The sequence below is a fragment of the Oratosquilla oratoria genome, chromosome 35, assembly GCF_046742065.1.
Source record: "Oratosquilla oratoria isolate Oo_2021 chromosome 35, ASM4674206v1, whole genome shotgun sequence".
Classification (NCBI taxonomy): Eukaryota; Metazoa; Arthropoda; class Malacostraca; order Stomatopoda; family Squillidae; genus Oratosquilla; species Oratosquilla oratoria.
In genome coordinates, this window is record NC_134811.1 from 9,268,198 (window position 1) to 9,284,066 (window position 15,869).

The following is a 15,869-nucleotide window of genomic DNA, read 5'->3' on the forward strand; positions in this document are numbered from 1 at the left end:
ATAGGAAGCATAGGACGCAAGTGTGTTTCCCCGGCGCGGGCATAAGTGATGTTAGAGATAGGATTGAAGAGTGTCTAGTAGGGGAAGGTAAGGACCCAGTAGTTTGCTTAAGTGCCGGAGGAAATGATATAGGTAAGTTAGGGAGTGAGGAATTATTTGCGCGGTACCGAGATGCGCTAGACAAGATCAGAAATAGGGGAGGTGTTCCTGTAGTATGTGGAATCCTTCCGAGGCGTAGAGTTGGAGGCATGTGGCATTCCAGGGCTATTGCAATGAATTGCAGGCTGGCAAAACATTGTAAGGCTAATGGATGGGCATTTGTCGACAACTGGGACCGCTTTTATGGTAAGAATCACCTATACACAAGGGACAGAGTGCACTTGTCTCCCAGAGGATTTCGGCTCCTTGCTGAATCCCTTGAGCGAGAAGTAGGCATCCTACAGGGTTTTTTCGGGTAGATTATGTGGGAGTAGGGGGGGAAGTATCGGAATATAGTTTAGGTAATAGAAACAACTTAGAGGACTGTATAAAAAATCACCAAAGCAGGTGGAGGGAAGATAAACTTAAAGTTTACTATACAAATAGTAGGAGCATAATTAACAAAATTGATTTGCTGCGATGTAAAGCATGCGTAGAAAATTTCGATATTATAGCTATTACTGAATCCTGGATCAACATGGCTGATAAACATTTCCTTCCGGAAATCGAAATAGAAGGATATAAGTTTTTTCATAAGGATAGGGTCGGCAGGAATGGGGGAGGTGTAGCACTTTTCGTTAAAAATACATTAAACTGTATTATCAACAATTCGATTAAGGAAGAGGACTGTACGGAATCTATTTGGGTTGAGATTATAGGCAAGAATAAGAAAGTTATTATTGGCGTCTTGTATAGACCTCCTAACCTTAGCATTGAGCAGACTGATTCCCTAATTCATGAAATTCACAGAGCGTCCCAGTACAAAAACGTTGTAATCATGGGAGATTTTAACTATAGAAACATTGACTGGGAAACTTTAATAGGAGATCATGAAGTGAAGAAATTCCTAGATGTGGTGCAGGATAATTTCCTAAAACAAATCATTACCGATCCTACGAGGGGACAAAATACCCTGGACTTAATTCTAACAAATAATGAGCACCAAATTAGCAGCGTAATAGTGGGCGATAGTCTAGGCTTTAGCGATCATCAAGAAATAAGATTTAATATTATTTGGGAAAAAATAAAAAGTACAAATAACGTTCAAGTACCAGACTTCAGGAAAGCAAACTTTGACAATATAAAAACCTATTTGAAATTGAATACGAAAAACAATCCGGACGTTTCAAACATTATTGATTCTCGTTGCGTGGCTGATAGTCAGAAGTGGGTCAAGGAGTGTAATACGCATACCTTAGGTCAGGTCTGGGTCAAGGAGGAAAATTCGCATACCTTAGGTCAGGTCTGGGTCACAGAGAGTAATACGCATACCTTAGGTCAGGTCGATTCGGGGCGAGGGCCCAAAAATCAGGTCAGTACTTTAGATGAAATGTATAACAATCTAACTGATCTAATTATTAATGCACAAAACACATTTATCCCCCTAAAGTCAATACGGAAAAATAGTAATACTCCCAAATGGATGACGGACAGATTGAAAATGAGATCGGAATGAAAAGAGGACTTTACGTAAAAATAAAAAACGGGGAATCACACCTTAGATCAAGATATAACGAAATGGCAAAGCTGGTTAAAAGGAATACACGTTCAGCGAAACGTAATTATGAAATCAAGGTTGCCAGTCAAGCAAAATCCAACCCAAAGGGTTTCTTTCACCTCTGTAGAACAAAAAATAAAGAAAGAATAGGACCAATTAAAAACGATGAAAATGTCATGATAGAATCGGAAGAAAAAATGAGTGAGGAGTTTAACAATTATTTTCTATCGGTGTTTACTAATGAGAGGTTAGATAAAGTACCTGACTGCGATCCGATTTTCAGAGGGGATGAAGAAAATAGCCTAACTAATATCAGCATTAGTAAAGAAGAAGTTATCAAGCAGATTGACAGACTTAAAGCTACAAAATCTCCGGGTCCGGACGAAATTTTTCCAAGAATGTAAATTTGAAATCTGCGACCAGTTAACTGAAATATTCAATAAATCGGTAGACACTGGTTCTGTTCCAACTGCTTGGAGGCAGGCAAACGTTGTTCCTGTTTTAAGAAGGGAGATAGATCGACCACATGCAACTACAGGCCAATCAGTTTGACATCGGTTATAGGAAAAATGCTTAAATCAATAATAGTAAATAGACTCAGAGAACACATTGAAGGGCATAATTTAATTCGTGATTCACAGCATGGTTTCTCCAAAGGTAAGTCATGCGTGACTAATCTTCTATCCTTTTACACTAAGGTATATAAGGCGTCAGACAACAATGAAAATTACGATGTTCGATAAAGTGCCACACCAGAGACTACTAGATAAAATCAAAGCCCATGGCATAGGAGGAAAAGTGTTAGAATGGATTAGAGCTTGGATTAGTAATAGAAAACAGCGGGTCACCATAAATGGAATAAAATCTAGGTGGGGCAATGTTACTAGCGGGGTCCCCCAGGGCTCGGTTTTGGGTCCCTTGTTGTTCATTATGTATATAAACGACTTAGACGATGGGTTAAATCAAGATCTAAGGATATAAGGTCTAACCACTTCCGACCGAATTTCGAGGGAGTTGGCGCAGCGGGCCCGTAAACGTCACCTGGCTGTTCAAAGTGGGGTTGGCGGGTCCTATAGCTGTCAGTTGAAGCTGGTGCGTCGTCCGAGAATGACGTTGTCTTCGGTCGCACCGCTCCACGCAATTAGTTATATTCTGACAAATATTATATGAAATATATATATAAATATATATAAAATATTAAAGTTCCTGTCTATATATATGAATATATAATATATATATGATATATAATATATATATAAAATATTATAGTTCCTGTCTTCCTTGGCGTTTCACAGTTTTCTTCAGTGTTTCACAAAGAGAAAACGGACCCAGCCTAATGACGTCAGAAGCTGCGCACAATAATTTAAACGGTCTGACCTGTATATTTAGACCTTGGGTTAAATAGTGATGTTAGTAAGTTTGCGGACGACACTAAAATAGGACGCCTAATTAGGTCAGGAGAAGACGCCCAGATTCTGCAGGATGATCTTAATAAACTGTTAACATGGTCGGTGAAATGGCAAATGAACTTCAATATCTCTAAGTGTAGCGTGTTAAACGTAGGGCTACACAACCCCGAAAATAGATACAACTTAGATAACACGTTTTTAGACAAATCTGAGTGCGAGAGGGACTTGGGAGTTCTGGTGAGTCCGGACCTTAAAACCAGGAAGCAGTGCATTAGCACCAAAAATAAAGCAAACAGAGCATTAGGCTTCATTGCTAGGACGGTAACGAATAGAAGTGCAGAGGTAATTATTAAACTCTATCTAGCGATAGTTAGACCCATCCTTGACTATGCGGTACAGTTTTGGTCTCCGTCCTACAGAATGGACATAAATTCACTAGAATCAGTACAGAGAAGAATGACCAAAATGATACAAGGACTCGGAAATTTGCCTTACGAAGAGAGGCTTAGGCACCTAAACTTACACACTCTGGAAAGACGCAGAGTGCGGGGTGATCTAATAGAAGTGTTCAAGTGGATCAAAGGCTATAACAAGGGTGATGCAAACAAGGTCATCATAATAAAACAACAGGGCAGGACTCGCAGAAATGGGTATAAACTGGACAAATTTAGATTTAAGAAGGAAATAGGCAAGAATTGGTTTACAAATAGGGTGGTCGATGAATGGAATAAACTTAGTAACCATGTAGTAAGCACTGAAACTATCAGTTGTTTTAAAAAACGATTAGACAACTTTATGGATGGGGATGACAGGTGGTGATGGATACGGAGCTGCCTAGTGTAGGCCTTATGGTCTTTTGCAGTCTCCTTTATTTCTTATGTTCTTATGTTCTTATGTTCAACAACACTACATTTGTGGTGGAGTATAGAGGATGTGCAAAAAATAAGTCAATGAATAAATAAGATAAAATAAAATAAAATGGACAGCAGAAAAGAGGGGCATCAGAAAGTAAAAATAAGTCATTCTTTCTGACTGGGGATTAGTCTCCAATTATAAGAGAATTTTGTGAGACTGGTTTGTAGGAATGTCACTAAAGACCCTATAATACTGACTGTATAAAACTTAGGCAGTCTGCAGTACCCCATACATGATGGAGATTGAATTATGGCTTGAAGAGGCGTAACGACCTCTTCAGTACTAAAAGCCTTTGAAGAATCATGGGATATTACAGGAATTACTGTTTATCAAACCAGAGACTTTTCCATGAGACTTGGTCAAGACCTGTTACCAGCATAATTCATGGGCGTGAAATTTGGCTATGTGGGCATGTAGCACGTTTCCTCGATATTGATCCCACTTATAATTTCGTTTTCACAAGAAACAACCTTCGGTAGATGAAAGGGAAAGGGCGCTAACAAAACTCATGGCTGAAGCTTTTTAGAATAGGAATTATAAATACATGTGGGCTTCCTCGGGAAATTGTGGGGAATGACGTCGGTGCGTGATCTAAGCGACGTGTTCACCCTGCGCATGCTCCCCATTGATGATGTTAAGATTGGTGTCAACCTTTGAACGAGTTGGATCTACCATAGCTGAATAAAATCGTCTGGCTTTAGTAATACGATCTATGCAGTTCAGTCACCGTCGTTCATAAATGATCACCGAATGGGTTCATAAAATATATTTAAAATATTTATATAGACAGACTCATATCTTCTTAATTTCTGAATTATACTACCTGGCATTTACCAAAATAAAAGCTATATACTGTATTTTGACAAAAATCCATTAGGTTATCTTGATCAAATGCGACGACACTCCCCAACAGACGGCAACACTGCCATCAACGTGAGCAACTCTACGAGCAACATTCAACAGGTATGTACTCTTCAGTAAGCAAGTATAATCTAGCTGTTACTAAAAATATAACCTCTGTCTCAGCACTAGTTGCTGCAGTGTCTCTTTAGTCAGCAGCAATAGCCGCTGACGACAACTCTGGCTGCATCGCCGAAACAGTACCCTTAGTTGCATAAATAGGCAATGAAATACTAATAGAGCACAACACCAAACACTAATGCACCATTGTAATACCAGAATTACAATTCTCTTAAAAAATCACCATTACCATGGACTAGCAATGCCCACAATTTTCATACTCATTATATTGTTTTAAATTACTGGATAGAATGCCTGGGAGATATGTCAACACAAAAATACATCACCCGAATATACGGAAACTTAACCCTTCACTTCCATACGTGACTCGGTTCCCACTCCCTTCATAACCCGTGCTAAACCCCCTTTCCCTCTTACGAACCCCCTTCCTCTATGCCGAACGCGACCCCAAATGCCCACTTACAGATATAAACAGGTCTGAGACGATGTGCCGTGACTTCAATTTGTCCAAAAAGTTTGCATACCTCATAATGCTCAGGAGCCTGTATTTCGGAATTCTTTCCCTCTCCTAAATATCCAACCTAGATTATAAATTCTTATTAGCTAGACATAGAGAGACATATGAATAGGAAGCCGCCTCCGCGGATTCGTAATCGGTTCACAGTCCGTGCAAGTTAGCTGGATGGCGTCACTTAACACGACTCTGTACCCCAGCAGGTCAGTTGCCACTTCGTTCCTTCTTCCTCCTCCTTTAGTTTTTCTCTTTAACTATAAGTGATGTATAGCAGTGATATATTGCACCACAGTAACAGCGTTAGTTCATGGATAGTTACAGATTAACAGCGAGGGCTCCAACCTCTGCCAGCTCTGCCACTAACTACTTATCAATTCCGTTCCAGGTGACATTTCTGTTATTCTGCCCGATGCCAGGATATTTTGATTCATCCCAGTGATTTACTTTGTAGATTTTGCTCCAGCTAATGTCAGACTATATAATTTAGCCGAGTGACAAACCATCCAGTGATTGCAGAAGATTCTGCGGACTCGATAATAGATATAAGGCTGTATCCGATATTTATACTCAGAAATCTTAATGTCTTCATTTATATATATATATATATATATATATATATATATATATATATTGATAAAAAAACAGTGTATGTCTAATGTCTGTATGTGCGTCCATTTTTTGCCAACCAATGCACCTACCTGGACAGGTTATACCATTTTGGAATCAAGAGTGATGCCCATAGTTCAAAAATAATATTTTTTTGGCAATACTGAATTAAATTAATGGGAATCCTGAACTGAGAGAATACCACTTTTCTAGAGGCTCCTTAGGAACTCCGGCTCCTGAGGAACCCCGGCCCTAAAGGAATCCTGGACCCAAAGGAACTCCGGCACCAAAGGAATCCTAGCACCAAAGGAACCCAAAGTAACCCCGGTCCCATTGGAACTCCGGCCCCGAAGGAGCCCGACCCTAAAGGAATCCCGGCCCCAAAGGAATCCAGACCCCCAAAGGAATCCAGGCCCCAAAGGACCCCCGGCCCCGTAGGAATCCCGGCTCCAAAGGAGTCCCGGCCCCAAAGAACCCCTGGCCTTCTAAGGAACCCCTGCTACTAAGGAACCCCGGCTCCTAAGGAACCCGTCTTATAAGGAACCCCGGCTCCTAAGTAATCCCAGCTCCTAAGGAACTCCGGCTCCTAAGAAACCTCGGCTCCTAAGGAACCTCGGCTCCTAAGGAACTCCGGCTCTTAAGGAACCTCGGCTTTTAGGGAACCCCGGATTCTAAGGAACCCCGGCTCCTAAGGAACAAAAAAGCTCAAGGCTAATCACTTAAATTAATTGGATTGCACCTTCTACAACCCTGTTTTTCTCGTGATCAACTCTATGTAGGATGCTCCAGGGTTAGAAATCCAAAGAATCTTTACATACCTACTCCCCCCCCCCAAAAAAAAAAGTGTATCCTGCTGCATTATCGTTTAAGGCCAAAGACCAATTTCCTCTACGCAGATGGCCAAAATTCAGGTCAAGAGGGCAGCTACATGGCTAGCATATACAGTATATATATATATATACAGTATATATATATATATATATGTGTGTGTGTGTGTGTGTGTGTGTGTGTGTGTGTGTGTGTGTGTGTGTGTGTGTGTGTGTGTGTGTGTGTGTGTGTGTGTATGTGTACATATATATATATATATATATATATATATAAATATATATATATATATACATATATATCGCATAAGAAACCACATGAATTCGTGATTCTAAATATACAGAAAAACCACCAAGGAAAATAAAATTATGACCGAGCGCTTTCGTCTATTTAGACATCCTCAGGGTACATATAACGGTGATACAAACATGAGTATATATACAAAGTGGGAGGCAGTGGATAGGATTAGGAAAAGGTTGTGAGGGAGTCTCTCGTGGTTAATCCATACCGTTCGCGGCAGTGGATGTTTGGCCACCACTTTTTAACAATAAAATAATAAAGTTTGTACGTTCCTTGACTTGAATTTAAGTTGCTGGCAAATGTATCTTTAATCAGACTAGATTTAATTATATTTCTAGTCAAATATGACTTATTTTTAACAACCTTTGGCACCCTCCCAATTAATGTATGTGTGTGTCTGTATACATTGTCTTTCATTGCAACTGTCATTTTTGTCACTGGTGTGCACTTCCACTGATAGAAAATGGTGTAATGTCTACATTTACATTTTAGCTCAATGAAGACCCTCACACAAAGCAATCACCTCCTTACATTAAATTATCAGTTTCCCTTTTTGAACGCAGTTACCAACTGATGTCAAGTTGCCATCCTCGGAAGATAAACCAAGACATTTTTCAAATTGCTTGGACACGTGACAAGTGAAGCGATCATACTGTCCGTAAACCACAAACAGAGAGTTTCTTATACACTTTGGGAACATTTATTTATGGTGAACAAGTTTGCCTCACTGACCCTTTGAGGACAGAACTAAGGACACGTGGCTCCCACGCGACGACTTGACGCAATGTCGTGCTCAGCTTGCGTGTTGCGACCACTTTTGCAAATGAGACGTTGCATTAGAATAATCCTGTCCTTCCTGCTTGCTCTCCTTTTTGTGTTTCTATTTAATGTTTTCCTACACCCAAGAAAGCTCCTCGTGGAAATGACTTTAATCTATTACATCCAGTCACTTATAACCTGACGGGAGTCGGGGATTGCCCGGCAATGGGATGCAGGTTATAGGTATATAGATAGATAGATAGATAGATAGATAGATAGATAGATAGAGAGAGAGAAGCAGGTGTATGCCGTAACCTCATGTACGCATATAGTTCTGTCAATGCATCACATTTGTCATAATTCCCACTAAGACCTCTTCTTCCCAGAAAAATAACAACGACAAAGACCACCGCCACTAATTCTAGGAATCGACATTTCGGCAGCCACGAGTACCATCATTGCCGCTACTCACTACTATCAGTATCGCCACCTTCAACATCATCACGAAGTCACCACTCATGTCATCACCATGGTTTTTGGATCATGTGTTGGGCTCGTGATCGACAGCTATTTCCCTCCCGGAAGAGCCCAGAGCTCGTATATGACCGATCTATGGGTAATGTTGTGACCTTACACGTACACACACACCCAACTCCCCGCCCACGAGAGTTGGAGTAACAACCCGCAGCGCATCGATACTGGAATTATTTCAGCTTTGGGCGGGATTCGAACCCTTACCTCCGCAGTGGCAGCCGGGAACTCTACCAACTGCCATCATTACCACCACAGCCATTGTCGTCACCATTACCAGACAAACCACAACACCACTGCTACCACGGTGTATACTATCATGACCTTATACCCGCGGTCGTCTCCACACTTCCTACTGCTCACGTTGACCCACCCACCAGATTGCATTCATGCCCGAGTTCTGTTGACTGAGATCCCTTGTCGGTTGCGTGTTTAACGGGAAGGTCCCTTGCTCATGGTTTCTATTTTAATCTTAGTCTCAAGCACCTTAAGGCTGCGACAAAGGAGAAGGGCTACCACTGAGCGACGCGACCTTTCGGAGAGGACCTCCCCCTTCCAGCAGGAAAATTGATAATGATAATGTTCAAAAGGCGCACCAGACCTGGAAGTGGTTGTAACGAGGAAGAGATTGATATGGCGGAAGAGATCCACGACGTGTGAGAACATGAGGTCCTTAATGAGTGGGAAGTCCACAGCAGACTCTGCCTATACCATCTCTGCCATTACCGTAAGTATTCGCCATGGTCTTTGATCACGTGTTGGACTCGTGATCGACAGCCATTTCCCTCCTAGGAGAGAGCTCAGAGCTCGTATATGACCGATCTATGGGTAATGCTGTGACCTTACCCGTACACGCACCACCAACTCCCCGCCCACGAGAGTTGGAGTGACAACCCGCAGCGCAGCGATACTGAAATTATTTCAGCACTGGGTGGGATTCGAACCCGGACCTCCGTAGTGCCAGCCGGGAACTCTACCAACTGCGCCTCGAGTTGTGTTGGGCAGTTTATGCCGCCGCAAAAAAAGGGCTTTCTTAATATTATCTTGTAGTTATCTTATATCTCTAGCCATACAGTCTACGTTGCCCTCCGCCTCCCACACACGTAAACCTTTACATAATACTCCTTCCATACCAGTCTACATATGGAGTATTATCTACATAAGTTTTATGCCATCAACATTTTAAGGACTTTAAGGACACCTTTAAGGACTAGAGTGACGTAGCAGTCTTTTATGATTGGACACTAATCTCCAATCAAAAAAAGAATTCTGATCGCTTTCTTCCTCAGACGTCTTCTTTAGGGCCTCCGTGACTTCACTACTTTGGTGCGATATCGACCTCAAAAGTGGGAGAGCTGGCTATCGGTGACTAAATATAAATACCTTCTGTACTTGGGGGATTCATCTTTTCGTTTCGTCTGTCGTCAGACTATCCTATTCAGTTGTGTGTGGCCCACTTCGGTAAAGAAAGAGTCAAGATAGACGACTACACTTGAACTAAGTGTGTATTCTACCTCCACTTGGAAATTACACTTCTTGAGATTAGCGTACTGATGACTTTGTCTAGATTATTTACAAAATGCTCATGTGTAATAACACTCGTAGGTTCAGCAAAAATAAGTATCTCGTATCGCGTTATTCTAGTAAAGCCTTTGATGATTTTCCTGTGGCTTGTAACAACTTCGTTCGGCGAGGAATCTATGGCGATGAGGTGTTGAAACAAATAGATTAATGAATAAACAGATGAAAATAAATGACTGAATAAATAAAGTCTAATAAGAAAGGAAAGAATAATTCCATAGGGAGAAATATTTCCATTCTTCTCTTTGTCGTAGCATCTCCAAGTCATGATTATGGTAGTGTCTGTCGTGGAAACAGTGGTGTCGTGGTTTGAGTAATAACGATGACGACAATGGCTATGGTGGTTATGATGGCATAACTAGTGATGCTGATGGCATGAGTGGTGACTTCGTGATGATGTTCAAGGTGGTGATACTGATAGTAGTGACTGTCAGGTACAGTAGCGGTGATGATGGTTCTCATGGCTGACGAAATGTCGATTCCTAGAGTTAGTGGCGGTGGTCTTTGTCGTTGGTGTTTTTTCTGGGAAGAAGAGGTCTTAGTGGGAATTATGACAAAGGCGATGCACTGACAGAACTATAGGCGTACATGAGGTTACAGTGTACACTTGCTTCTCTCTCTCTCTCTCTCTCTCTCTCTCTCTCTCTCTCTCTCTCTCTCTCTCTCTCTCTCTCACTCACTTTTATTCATTTTCCACCCATGTACATATTTTATTTATTCACCTATTTATATGCCTATTTTCTCATTTACTTATTTATCCATTTGCTTATCTATTAATTTATCTATTTATTCACTTATCTATTTACTTATTTGTTTATATATCTTAATTTATTTATTTATTTATTCATATACTTATTAATGTACAAGTATTCACTATTTGTAAGTTAAATATCATTGCTAGATAGATCCTCAGTGTTTACTTAGTTTCCAAAATCTTTTTCCATTACTGAGAGGGTGGGAGGCAAAGAGGAAATCTATCTACTACGCAGGTGGACTGTCAGCCTACTCTACCTGCAACTCTGCCGCCTCTCCGTTCAGCAAAGTAGAAGCCTTACGAACAATGTATAAGCCATGATTAGTGTTTGTGAACACGTGAGGACGAGCAAGTTCGAAAAGACCCCAACATTTTTTCTTTATGTTCCTACTAGGCCTACGCTCCCCTTCGATGTATCAAATGTGACCTTTGAGCACATTGAGCGTACTTCAAGAGCAAAGAATATTTTTTTCATTTTTAGAAAACCAATATATCTCTCAATAACAATAAATTATTCCGGGTAGTAGGTCTATGTTTCTGAGTCTGCCAGTAAAGTTAGATATTTCATAGACTTTTGCGCTGGGCAATGACACGTGATTTTATTCGGGTGAGAAATTGACTTGGGTGAGAACAGAATCCTGATTGATCAGGATGCCGTTCTGCTCTCTAGCTGAGTAAAATAGCTTGCCAATAGTTGGAAGAAAAATCAGTGATACATCTCACCTAAGGAACTCTCTTAGCAACCAAAGATTAATTTGGAACAGAAGAACCTCCTGCAAGAAGAGTCTCTCCGCCCGGCAGACGCCTCAGGATTGAAGAGTTTGCCTGTCGCGTATCTGACATGGGAATATGATGTACTTCAGACCGCCTATTGCGTCAGACTGAACCCGAGGAGCCTGGCCTGTGCCATAGCTTGGGCGATACCATATAAACAAGGCTAAATGCACTGGAACGGAACACAAGCGTTGAAGACGGCGGGGTGAGGAGGCAATGTATGGCGGGTGGAAGAGTAGGACGACAGTGATGATGAGATGATAAAGATAAAAAGAGGAGGAGAAGGATGAAGATAAACGAGGGGAAGCCAATAACGAGACAAAAGCTTTACCGATTAGGATTAGTCACATTGGGTGAGGTTTCTTTGCCAAGAGAAGAAGAAAGAAAAGGTAATTATGGTACTCTCTGTGTTTTGATGTTATCATATACCACGTGCTATCGTATATAATTCCCTTTTGAAGTTTGAAGACATTTAATCAACAATAACTTTTATTAAACATTGCTTATCTGCCATAATAGTCTGTCTCTATCTCTTTTTTTTTTCCTTATTTTCACTGTCATTATGTTTCTGAACGTAGTAACTGCTTCCCACTCTTCCCAGGGAAACCTAACGGCAACACAAGACTCAAAAGTATCTCACCCCTGTTTTGTATAAGCACCTTTAATAAAAGTCATCCAGTACGCCCTTTTTTTTTAGCTGAAATTCTCTATTACTCTCTTTCCACTGATATATTATTTGTCACTCGTCTATGATATGGACTCTTTCAAAATGGAAACCTGAAGGTATTTTTCCTCATATCCTCTCTTGATCTCAAATAGGTATGTTCTACCCATTCTTCACAGAAAGTTCTTTTGCTTGGATTTCATTTAATTCTTTTTTCTTTTTTTTAGGGGGGAAGGAGTTCAGCTTAACTTTGAAGAACGTGTAATATTGACGGCCTTTGTGAATTCTACCTTCTTTGGCATCAGACAATTTCATTCAAGTGAAAAGAGTAAGAGGAAAAGTACCCCCGCGCTACAGTGACATTCTCTGCTGAATTTTATATATATATATATATATATATATATATATATATATATATATATATATATATATATATATATATATATATATATATATACATATACATATATAAATTGGTACCTCGATTTCGCACGCAGGTACTGCCTCTACTTGTCGGTTCCACAGTGGAGGGCGCATAACCATAGAACTGCAACGTGAAAGCGTCCTGTGCAATCTCAGACTCATTCATATCGTAAACGTCCGATGTCAGTAAGTACTCTTAATGTAGCTTGGCAAAAGACACCAGCCATTATAGTTCATATAACCGACTTACAGGCTTCTTGTAGTGGTTGCGTCAGTTCAAGCATTTTCAAGAGCACTTAGGGATGATTACACAGGCCTAACTTCTTACATCCAGACGGAGTTTCCGGGTGCACTTTTAGAGTCTCTTGGTACTATGTACTACCTACTATATAGTACATACGAGACGGCAGGGCGAAGGGGAACGGCCGAGTGGGGGATGGGGGGTGAGTAGGTGGAGAGTAGGCGGCTGCAGACATGAAAGTTCCTGGGTCACTGGGAGCGCGTGGGAATGTCTATTCGTCTGCAGCAGTTAAGTGTTACGGGATTAAGCCAAATTATGTTCAGTTCAAATCACATTTGGTTATGAACTCTATCTGCAATGGGTGTAAGTCAACATTTCATTGGCTATGTCGTTAATCGACCTTGTGTACACCGCAAACCGAGTATGCGGGATATCTATGATATTCTGATCATTTAAACCCAAAATCCTCTCTCTCTCTCTCTCTCTCTCTCTCTCTCTCTCATATTATTTACCTAGTTCTATTTTACGGGGAGGGGAGCTATGCTCGTGGTGTCCCGTCTTTATATCTCATTTTATCTAAACTATTTTTAAATTCATGTATTGTTTTTGCACACACCACTTTCTCATCTAACTTGTTCCAACTGTCTATTACTCTATGTGTGTGTGTGTGTGTGTGTGTGTGTGTGTGTGTGTGTGTGTGTGTGTGTGTGTGTGTGTGTGTGTGTGTGTGTGTGTGTGTGTGTGTGTGTGTTGTGCGTGCGTGTGTGATTCACCACGGTCTTGGATCACGTGGTAGACCCGTGATTAACAGCTATTATCCTCCATGATGAGAGCTCAGAGCTCACCTACGTCCCGATCTATGGGTAATAATATGACTTTACATCAAAAATCCTATCCCACCAGAGCTGGAGTGCCAGCTTGCAGTGTTGTGATGCTTTTCAACCCAGGATGGCCACTCGAACTCAGACCTCTGAATTAACAGTAGAGCGCTATATCACTACACCAACAAGCCGTGTGTGTGTGTGTGTGTGTGTGTGTGTGTGTGTGTGTGTGTGTGTGTGTGTGTGTGTGTGTGTGTGTGTGTGTGTGTGTGTGTGTGTGTGTGTGTGTGTGTGTGTGTGTGTGTGTGTGTGTGTGTGTGTGTGCGCGCGCGCACGTGTGTGTGTGTGTGATTCACCTTGGTCTTGTATCACGTGTTGTACTCGTGATCGTCTGCTATTTCCCTCCTAGAAGAGAGCTCAGAGATCATATATGACCGATCTATGGGTAATGCTGTGACCTTACACGCACACACACACCCAAGTAACGACTCGCAACGCAGCGATACTGTGTGTGTATGTGTGCGTATGTCAGCGAGCACACGTGCATTCGTGCATTCGCCTGTGCACATGCATTCATCAGCCCGTATGTAAACATATGAGGACGTGAGCTCGAGGAGGCCATAATGTCTCCAGCCCCGCGCACCCCGCTCCTCCGGTCTAGTTCCACAAATCCGCCTCGTAAGGCACCAAGAAAACACTGTAATCTTGTAGGTGTTCACCATTACTCTTCGCTGGTTTCTTCTTGGACTTTGGGTGATGGTGACCTGAGAGGCAGGCGACTATATAGCTATGGAAGCGGAATCGGCTGCCCAACTCGCAAATTATACTAACCAAACCCGTAGACTTTTTCCTTGAATAAATATTATATATATATATATATATATATATATATATATATATATATATATGTATATATATATATGTATATATATATGTATATATATATGTATATATATATGTATATATATATGTATATATATATATATATATAGCTATATATATATGCATGCATTGTTAAAATCGACAGCGTTAGTGAGGTTGTTGATCTTCTTGTGAGTATTCTCCACTAACGCTGTCGATTTTAACAATGCATGCATACAAGAGAATCTGCTCCCCAGATATTCATATATATATATATATATATATATATATATATATATATATATATATATATATATATATATATATATATATAATATATATATATATTATATATATATATATATATATATATATATATATATAATTTTTTATCAGTAGAAGCGTGCACAGTTGCGGAGGACAACTTTTGAAATATCCTATGGATTTAACATTGTAAATATTTCTGTTATTCTTTATTATTCTATATATTTTCTATGCAATATTCACCTTACATCAGATTTTTTTCAACCTTTTCCGACATCGGTACTCCTTGTATTCAAGTCTAAACAGCCCATCACCCAGGAACATCTGGTTACAGAACTACATCTGGTTTATTTCTACAAGGAGCATCATTTTCAGTCAACCCAAGGTTAAGAAACACTTCATTACAACAAAATGTTTTTTTCTTTAGCACAAAAATATAGAATACTGTTTTGAACAACAAAAACTACATTTGCATTGTGAAAACTATTTTGAATGGGTCACGATTCCTGAGTACGATGCGACGTTTGTAAATTAATTGATCTCCACAACATATTTTCTTTTGCTCCGGCTGTTTTCTAGCTTATCACTCTTTCCCCTTTGTCGGCAGAGAAGGGGACAGATTATTTCACTTAACTTTTCCCTTTCTAGGTGGCAAATTATTATTATTATAATAACTATTATTATCATTATTATTGTGTTATTATTATTTCTATTTATTTATTAATTTATCTATTTTATCTTTGGTGCCGTCAGGCTGTCTTTCATCTCCGTGACACAAAGTATCAAAGGCGTTAAGCTGTGGGACATATGGAGTGAGACGGTGGAAGAGGTGGAGGGGGTGAAAGTGGGGGGTCTGGCAGGCAGCATGGTCAAGGTGGAAATCATTTATGGAAGGCCATAGGCGAAGGGGACATAGGCAAGGGGCTAAGGACGAGGGAGTGGTCCAAACC